This window comes from Bos indicus, chromosome 11, assembly GCF_029378745.1.
Source record: "Bos indicus isolate NIAB-ARS_2022 breed Sahiwal x Tharparkar chromosome 11, NIAB-ARS_B.indTharparkar_mat_pri_1.0, whole genome shotgun sequence".
Lineage (NCBI taxonomy): Eukaryota > Metazoa > Chordata > Mammalia > Artiodactyla > Bovidae > Bos > Bos indicus.
Genome location: NC_091770.1, coordinates 87,939,374 through 87,949,778, shown reverse-complemented (window position 1 = coordinate 87,949,778; position 10,405 = coordinate 87,939,374).

Sequence of the window (10,405 nt, the reverse complement as noted above, 5' to 3'; positions counted from 1 at the left end):
TAACTACATCATCTAATCAGCTAATCAAACTCAGTGGGAGAAATATTTCTTCAGTGACTTTTACTATTATTAAAGGACAGGAAAACATACATCAAAGATAGACAGGAAATCAGAGCTCTCAAGACTTTTCTCTTTTAAAAACAACATAAGTAAATTTTTGAGAAAATACTTGTAATCTCACCGTCCTAATACAAAAATTATTTTCATTTTTACCTGTTTTCCATTCCTTGGCCATATATGAACACTTCCATGCTGTTGCAGTCATGCCATGCATATACTTTTGCAGTTTGCTTTAAAATTTTTATATTGTAAAATATTGTGATGTTTATACACTCTTAAATGATAGTTTTTTTCAAAGTCTTCATGTTGATGAACTATAATTTTCAGACATTCTCTTGTAGTTGGATATTTTAATCACATATAGCTTTTGATTTATTAGAGAAGATGGCAGTGAACAAACATTAGTATTTTTCTAATTAAGCTTCTGTCTAATGAAAACGTCTAGTTTCATCATATCTTTACCAGGGCAGAGCATTACTACTTTTTAGATGATTTGATAATTTAGTGTAAAAGTTCCCTGTGGTTTACTTTAATTGCATTCTTTTGATTAGGGAGAAAACATTTTTGTATGGATTTACATACCATGATTAGAGTGCTAACAAGAAAACAAAAAGGAATGAAATAAATAATTGTGTAATTTCAGTACACTAACCAGAGTCTACCTACTAACTGAAGGAGCTTTGATTTTGTCTCCCTGTGTCAGCTTCATTAATTTAACAATAGAAATCTCTATGTTATGATGGGTTTTCTCACCTTCTCTACTCTTATTCTGCTGGAAGAGGCCTTATCTTCTGTTATTGTGTTCAGCGCAGTCTGTAAGGTAGAATACACGTGGCCTCCACAAAGTCCAACCTCTGTATGCTTTTTGTATTGCTATCCCACAGAAAAGTAAACTGAGGCTAAGAAGGCAGGTTGTTTACTCAAGATCATACAGGTCATGATTTGGCAAAGCCCAGGTTTGAATCCAGGTAAGTCCCTCCAAATGCTTTCTCCAATGTGCTGACCAAGCCAGCTGATCACAAAATTAACCTACCCCAACTCATTCTGGGGGCAGGAGGAGAAGGGGACGACAGAGGATGAGATGGCTGGATTGCATCACTGACTCGATGGACGTGAGTCTCAGTGAACTCCGGGAGTTGGTGATGGACAGGGAGGCCTGGCGTGCTGCGCTTCATGGTGTCGCAAAGAGTCGGACACAACTGAGCGACTGATCTGATCTGATCTGAACTCATTCTAATGAACAGCTCCCGAATCAACCCTCTTTGCAAACACAAAGTTGCATACAGATTCTTGGTGGCATTACTGTATTTTGCAATAATGAGTTTAGTAGGACATGAGGCCTTCCCAATGTCCTCTCAGATAGTATGATTCCATAAAAATGAGATTATGTAAGAGGGCCCTGTCTCCACTGTCTCTCAGGAACCACATATAATTATCTCTTGCTGACTGATTTAATTAAAATTCAAGAAGCACTGATTCACATCCAAAACCACATTCACTGTGATAAAATCTACTGGACAGAGTCCTTTGACGTGCTAATTAATAAGACACACGATTCTCCTTTTAGTTGCTTCATTTTTGAGTACTTTTCCAAACATTCTTTAGGAGATAATGGAATTTAAATTTGTTTTCTTTATACCACTTAATGAGAGCTTGGCTGCTACCAGATTCAGGGAAGTCCGCTAAGCAATGTATATAACACAAGTCCAGGCATCTGATGGCTCTTGGTGGCTGTGTAATCCTGGCCAAAGATACACATTCAGCAGGACGTCCTTCTATTTTGGGTGCTGGATGGAGCCAACAACTCTGGACAATTTTCTACCTTGGTGATTGGAATACCTGCAGCTTACTTCCACTTTTTGTGAGGGGAGGCACACTAAGATACCTGAGATTCCAAAGAATATTCACAGGTATTGTGATGGAGTGAGCAGGGAAGGGGAATTAAGATGCTTCATTTCTTGTAAAAAAATAAAGTTGAGAGTGTAGACCATCTATGATAACTCCCAGCAAATGCCATTTAAAGCCAATAATCCTTTAAAGTCCAGTTAATAAACTGCCATGTGATACAGGATATGTGATAAGAAAAGTATCTTGTTTGGACTAATCTCACTTTCACTATTAACTGTATAAGTGACCATAGCACCTAATAATGTTGAATATTTAATATCTAGTTGGACTTCCCAGGTGGCTCAGTGGCAAAGAATCCACCAGCCAATGCAGGAGATGCAGGTTTGATCCTTGGATTGGGAAGGTCCCCTGGAGGAGGAAATGGCAACTCACTCCAGTATTCTTGCCTGGGAAATCCTATGGACAGTGGAGCCTCGCAGGCCACAGTCCATCAGGTCCCAAAGATGGGACACGGCTGCACATCTGAGCACACACACACAGCATACCACGCAAGTCGTCCAGTTTTATGTCTACCTTTTCAAACTCTAAGTTTTTTGTTTCTTTTTCTTGCCTTCTAGCATTGGCTGTAGCAATAATCTTATAATATCATTTACTATAGAGAGAACCGGAAAATAATTCAGCCTTTCCTCTAATATGGCTGACTGAAATGTTTTAATTATTTTTCTTTATTCCTGATCATTGGACTACATTCAATATATAACAACACACAAATATATTCACAGGAATTCTGATGACTTTACCAAAAATATTTTTGAAACGTTTGTAAATAATTGTATGCTACATGATCTAGTACATTCCTTTAATGAAAGGTTGCTGCTGCTGCTAAGTCGCTTCAGTCGTGTCCGACTCTGTGCGACCCCATAGACGGCAGCCCACCAGGCTCCCCTGTCCCTGGGATTCTCCAGGCAAGAACACTGGAGTGGGTTGCCATTTCCTTCTCCAATGCAGGAAAGTGAAAAGTGAAAGTGAAGTCGGTCTAGGCATCATTATTTTGGTTAGGCATCAATAGAAAACAAATTTTCTGCTCATGAATATACATCTGATCATTGTAAACATATTCCAAGACAAGCTGACTTTGTATTTTCAAACCTTATTTCATCAGTGGCTACACACACGCTCCCAAAGCTGTGCAGAGGGGGACACATCTTTACCTGTAAACAATCTAGGTCATGATGCTGTGTAGGTGGATGATAGGATTATTCCTGGAAGTCATTTGTATACGGAAACAGCTAGAATGATCTTAAATATGCACTGATGTGACTGCAAATCCCCAAACACATTTCAACAAATGGAACTAAATATAATGTCAGCTTGACTGCCCTTTAGCCAGGTCCCATGTGTACATAGCCAGTGTTTTGTTAATATTTTCAGCATACAGATTCTGCACAATTTTGTTAGACTTATATCTAAGTATTTCATAATTTGGGGTGCTATATTAAAGGGCAGAATTTTTTCAGTTCCAAATTGTTCATTAATAAAATATAGAAATATGATTGGCTGGCTTTTTTATACAGTGATATTGTGACCTTGATAAACTCACTTATTCTACTAATTTGGAGTCGATTCTTCAGGAATTTCTACAATCTTGTTGTCTGAAAATCAGAACGGTGCTGTCTTTCTTCCAACCTGTATGCTGTTTTTTTCCTGTCTGTGCCTTCCTGCTCTGCTAGGACCTCCAGAACAATACTGAGTAGAAGAAGTGATAGCAAATATCCTTCCTTTTTCTTGATTGTAGGGGGAAAGCATTAAGCCTTTTACCATTAAGTGTGCTGTTAGCTGTGGGTATTTGCACAGGGCTCTTTATCAGATTGAGAACATTTCCTTCAGTTCCTAGTTTGTTCCTTTTTGTATTTGTTTTGCAATAAATGGATGCTGGATTTTGTCATGTGTTTTTCCTGAACTCATTGAGATGATCATGGAGTTTCTTTTCTTTTGTCTGTGGATACGGTGAAGACGTTTGCTCATTGAAAGGAAAGCTATGACAAACCTAGACAGCGTATTGAAAGGCAGAGATATCACTTTGCCGACAAAGGTCCATATAGTCAAAGATATGATTTTTCCGGTAGTCATGTATAGATGTGAGAGTTGAACCATAAAGAAGGCTGAGAGCTGAAGAACTGATGCTTTTGAACTGTGGTATTGGAGAAGACTCTAGAGAGTCCCTTGGACTGCAAGGAGATCCAACCAGTCCATCCTAAAGGAGATCAACACTGAATGTTCATTGGAAGGACCGATGTTAAAGCTGAAGGTCCAGTACTTTAGCTACCTGATGTGAAGAGCCAATTCATTGGAAACGACCCTGAAGCTGGGAAAGATTGGGGGCAGGAGGAGTTTGAGCACACTCTGGGAGATAGTGAAGGACAGCGAAGCCTGGCATGCTGGGATCTCAGAGAGTCAGACACAACTTAGTGACTGAACAGCAAAATAGTGAATTACAGTGATTAATTTTTAAGGCATAAGGCATGTTATTGATTGATTCATTTGACAAACACTTATGGGCAGTTACTTTGCCCAGGCATGATGTTAGGTGCTGGAGATACAGTTCTGACCCAGGGGCAGGCCCCACCCTGGGAGAGCTCAGGGAGAGCTGAACCCCTTGTGCTCACTAGCTTTGGAGCCTGCACCCCATATCACTTCTGCTTGGAGGAGCATGTCACCAGGGTCCCCCTCAACCAGGATGGCATGCTTTTCCTGCACTTCTAGGGTGAATGGGCAAGATGCTGCAGGCCCCAGGAATAGGGGAATCAGGAGACGTGGGCTGGAGGATGCAGGGCCGGCCCTGTAGCTTCTACTGCTGTTTGCTGTTGTTTAGTCAGTCATATCCGACTCTTTGTGGCCCCCTGGACTGTAGCCCTCCAGGCTCCTTGCTCCATAGAATTCCCCAGGCAAGATACTGGGGTGGGTTGCCATTTCCTTCTCTAGATGAAAGCGGGTTCAATTCCTGGGTGGGGAAGATCCGCTGGAGAAGGAAATGGCAACCCACCCCAGTATTCTTGCCTGGAGAATTCCACAGACCAAGGAGCCTGGTGGGCTACAGTCCATCACATCACAAAAGATTCAGACGTGACTGAGCGACTAAACTACCACCACGCATCTCAAGCAAGTTCCTGGAGCAACACCCCACTCTGTGCAGTGGACAGCAGGCAGGACATGGCAGCAATGTTCGCTTCTGGGGGCAGGGAGAGGTTATCAGTTCTAAGGGGAATTGTCATCAGGTTAACTCGTCAGTTAGGCTTCCCTGGTGGCTCAGAGGTTAAAGCATCTGCCTGCGATGCGGGAGACCTGGGTTTGATCCCTGGGTTGGGAAGATCCCCTGGAGGAGAAAATGGCAATCCACTCTAGTATTCTTGCCTGGAGAATCCCATGGACAGAGAAGCCTGGTGAGCTACAGTCCACGGGGTCGCAAAAAGCCACGCCCCTCACCATCCCTTTGTGGTGGAGATGTTCTGAACTAAAGTTCGAGTAATCAGTAGCTGGGAAGGTGTGTAGGAAGTATTCAGGAAAGTCAGACGTGTGAGGAGGTATATGTGAAGCGGGCACTGGTTGAGCAGGGAGGCACAGAGAGTGAGAGGACAGCTGTCTTCATGGCCCAGTCATACACGTCCTAAGCTGCACAGTGGCAGGGCAGAGTCCTCAGAAATAAAACCGCTCAGGACGGCCCAGACTTGGCTGAGTTCTAGTATGTATGAAGCCCTGGTCTTCCAGTGTGGAGCCGCAGGGCCTGCACCTGGTTACCCAGCTGGCCAGGGCTGTAATCCCCCCAAGCCCTTTTGTTAATTACTCCTGAGATCCGAAAGCAGAGGAACCTTCAAGGGGCATCTAGCCAAGACCCTTCGGAGAAGGCAATGGCACCCCACTCCAGTACTCTTGCCTGAAAAATCCCATGGACGGAGGAGCCTGGAAGGCTGCAGTCCATGGGGTCGCTGAGGGTCGGACACGACTGAGTGACTTCACTTTCACTTTTCACTTTCATGCATTGGAGAAGGAAATGGCAACCCACTCCAGTGTTCTTGCCTGGAGAATCCCAGGGACGGGGGAGCCTGGTGGGCTGCCATCTATGGGGTCCCACAGAGTCGGACATGACTGAAGTGACTTAGCAGCAGCAGCAGCAGCCAAGAACCTTAAACCATCTCCTTAAAAATCTCTCATTCCCACTCTGCTGCATCTAGAGTGAATATTTGCTAAAAGCAAGCCCCTCCTTGGAGAAATTTACCTACACTCTTGTTGAGCTCTGAACCTTTTAACTTCAGATGTGAAAATGAACCGGAAAGTGTCAGAGGCAGGATGGAGGGGGTGGGCGGGAGTTTGAGTCTCAATATGTACATAACACCTGTGGTGAGTGGGTGGCTGAATAACACCTAGAGAAGTTGGGAGAGCAAGGTGATGGCTGAGCCTTCTACAGGAAATTAGTTTGTTCAATCCTTGCTTCTCAAACTGGGTCCTTGCGGGGCCACGTCAGAGTGGCTGCAGTGCGCCTTCCTGCTGTGTCAAATTTACTCCGAGATTTTGGATGAAATCGGTAAATTCAGTGATCAGTCAGTGATTGAAAATATTACTTGCACATCAAAGTAAACATGACTATATTAAGGAGTAAGGTAAAACTAAGATGGGAAGCCTCGTGGACATGTGATCACTTTGGAAGCTTGGATGCTCCTCTGTAATCAACGCTCCCTCTTTTCTGAAGTCAGGGAAGCGCAGGGGAAAGGCACTGCCCACAGTGATGTGCTCGGCCCAGGAGCGTCCTTTCTGGGAGACAGACGGGCAGGTGTGGAGGTGTGACTTCCCTGCCCACTTCCCTGTCATTGTTATTCTTGTCGTTTACGCCATCGTGAGCTAGGGAGGTGGATGAAACCAAAATCCATTCCTGTGTCTGGGTTTGGGAAGAGCCGATGCGCCAGGCCCCCAGCAGAGGTGGCAGCTGGGGGGCGGGGGAGACGGGAAGCGCTGACTGAGGCCTCCCAGGCCTGCTTGATATTCTGGGGACGCAGGCAGCAGTGGTCAGAATCCTCAGCTGAACCTGCCCGGCCGCTCCAGAGGCCAGAGGGCGCTTGGCAGGAAGGCCAGGAAGTGAAATAGCAAACAGTCTCCAAAGAGCACACAGCCAAGGGGCGTTTGCTGCCCCCACCCTGCGGAGAAGTCCGGTCGGGGGTGGGGGGGCGGCAAGGGCTCTGAAGGGCCCAGCCAGCATCACCCCTTCCCCACAGGGACCTCCAGCCCACTTGTCTCTCCGTCTCTACGGGTGCAAGTGACTCTGGGCCGTGATGGCAGTTGTGGTGGTTGGGTCCCCGCCAGACCCCTAGAGAGCCATCTGGGGAGACCCAGGACATGGGGGAAGTCCAGAGATGGGGAGGCCAATGTGCCAGAGACGCCCCTGCCTTCACGGTGTCCCAGGAGTCTAAGTGATGTTGTTGTTCAGCCACTAAGTCGTGTCCGGCTCGGTGCGACCCCATGAACTGCCACCTGACATAGGAACAACCTAAATCATATGGAAAGCAGAAAGGGGTCTGAGTGACGCAGGGTCCATCGCCTTCCTACACTGAGGGATAAACTGGGGTCCAGTGAAATGAAAATGTTTCCTTATTGGCAAAGGAGGACCCACACACGGCCCCTGGGCGGGGAAGTCTCCTCTCCTGAGGAGGTCTCCTCCGTGCTGTCCTTCCCGCCTGGGCTTACTCGTCCCAGGTTTGCTCCGGGACCTGCCCAGCAGGACTGCGACACCCTAGGGAGACGTAGCCCCGCAGGACAGTCAGGCCCGGCTCCAGGTCCCCGGCAGTGGGCTCCTCTCAGTCCAGCTGGCCCATAGGAGCACTTGGTGTTATCAGAGGGGCAGGAAACTCCACAAGCCCTTTAGCTGAGCTCATTGTGGCGGTTCAGTCGCTCTGTTGTGTCTGACGCTTTGCGACCACACAGACTGAAGCACACCAAGCTTCCCAGTCCTTCACCAGCTCCGGGAGTTTGCTTAAACTCACATCCAGTGACTCAGTGATGCCATCCAACTGCTTCATCCTCTGTCACCCCCCTCTGCTGTCTCAGCTGAGCTGGAGACCTGCAACAGCCCGTGACTGGGTCCCAAGAAAGGAGGGGACCCCGGTTGCACAGAGAGTGAAAGAGTGAAGAGCAGGGATGGGTGCAGGCAGGAGCCACCTGCTGCCACCTGGGGGGTGGGCCCTCCGCCCAGGATGGGGGAAGGAGGGGGTGGGCAGACCCAAAGAGCTAGTCATCTGAAGCCAGGAGAGAGAATGGCAAACTGGGGGCCGGAGCAGCCCTTGGGCCGGCAAGGGGAGCAGGCGCAATAGACGGGGCTCAACAGTCTAGGCGCCGGGCTGAGGGCCGCACACACCCTCTTACAGCAGGAGGGACAGGGAGAGCAACCTGACACGCGCCTGATGCCCCATCATCCCAAATGAGAGCTGGTCCTTTTTGAAATTCTCCCTCCACAGCGGAGATGTAGACACAGCCAAGAGTTAGGCGATGGTTGGGCTGTCCGTGCAGACCAGGAGGGGAAAGCCATCCCGGGTGTGGGTGCTGGGGTCATGGGGATGCAAGGTAAGGAAGAGTCTAGAAGGCCCCTGGGGGCTCTAGGGACCCCTCTCCAGCCCTCAGGCTCTTTCTTCCAAGACTTCAGCTGGCCGGCGGCCCCAGGGACTGCTCCAGGACTGCGGTCTCCATGGCTGGCAGACACTGAAATGTCAGGAATGTCAAAGTCAAAGCTTCCTGCTCCACAGACCTCTCCCCAAGGCCCCGGGTTTGGGAGAGGGGGTCTGTAAAGGATGTGACATGACTGTTACTATTCATAGTACATGGGCCTGCACTCAGGCCTGGGACCCTCCCCGCCCCAGTGTATGCATGCATGGTGTGCATGTGCGTGTCCACCCCCCAGACTCTTGAAAAAGGGTTACAATGACCGGTACCAGGACCTGGGTTCTAGCCAGCTCTTCCCAGACATGCCACGTGGCCTCCAGCAAGTGGAGCCATTAATATTCTCTGGGCCTTTCCTCTCAGGTTTAAAAAGGAGTCCGAGCCATCTGAGGTTGTTCAAGAATCAAGGGAAATAACAGATGTGAAAGGAGACCGCCTAAAATTCACTTTTTTGAATGAAGCCGTGTGCATATCTTCATTTATTTGTTTTTGCTCACTCATTCATTCAGCAAACACGCCTTGTCAGGTGTTGAGAACTCAGCAGGAAGAAGAACTGGCATGGCCCTTGTTCTCAGGAAGCTGACAATTTTGTTTGGAAAGACAAACATTAGTAATAAACACAAATACACATACCATGTTCGAGATTACAGAGGGCAGGAACAGCCAGCTCTGAGCAGGAATAAAGCACAGACGTGGAGTGGGAGATGGGCTGGAACCTCAGGCCTAGAATGGCCCCCCAGGAGGTGGGCCCAGGAGGTTCTGAGCCCAGAACTCTGTCCACAGGGAACAGGACACAGGCTTATTAGCCAGGACAAGACCAGGAACCTGGGAATTTGCCCAGACAGGCATGGGGTCCATTGCAACAGACAGGGTCCCAGGCGGCAGACTGGCAACAGGACAGGAGGCTTAGAGTCAGGGTGTGTAGGGAAGTAAGACCATCAGAGTCCAGTTCCTGGTGGAGGAAGGTGCCAAGGTCACAGGAGGACTCCTCCATAGGAGTGGGGTCCTGACCCTTAGCATCTAAGCCGGCCTGGGGTGCTTGCCCAGGAACCCTGCTCGCTGCCCACACTCCTCTCCTGGCATGGCCAGCTCGGCATCCTGTGGCTTTGTCCCTTGTCTCCAGCCCCAAGCAAGAGCCAGGGAGACTAAGACTGGTTCCGAAGACTCTAAGACTGGTCCTGGCTTCTCTGCTTTTCTTCCCCATACTGTTCAAGGCCAGAATTCACATAACTTCGCCCTGTAACTTCCTGGGGCAGTGCTGGTCTCCTGACCAGGGCGCCACCCTGACCTCCTCTGACCCTCCTGAAAGGGTTTGAGCATAAGGCTGCTGCCAGCCTGGGACCCGCTGGTACACGGCTTGTCAGGACCTGAGTGGATTTCAGAGTCTGAAACAGGGACCGTCATCTTAATGGAGGTTCAGTGGTCCCAGGCCAGTGGGCCGACGAGTGAGTGAACGGATGACTGAGAAAGAAACCTGAGGGCTGAAGGTGTGTGGAACCAAGATGCTCTTTTGCATTTAAAAGAAACAGTTTGAAGGCCAGAATTTCCAATGTAGATGGAAATGGCTAATCTTCCTAAGTATCTTTTCTAGAGGGACTTCTAAAAGAGTCACACATACTCCTAAACAGGTTTTACTTTTGAGCCCTACAATCACAGAAAACAAATAACAATCTAGCTCTCAATATTGAGATTATATTCTTAAGTAGTTATAGATAGAAAGGGCTTTCCTCACTCAGTCCTTATAATAACACCACAGGGTAGATGCTGCATGTGTCCACCGTAAAGAAAACCCTGAGCT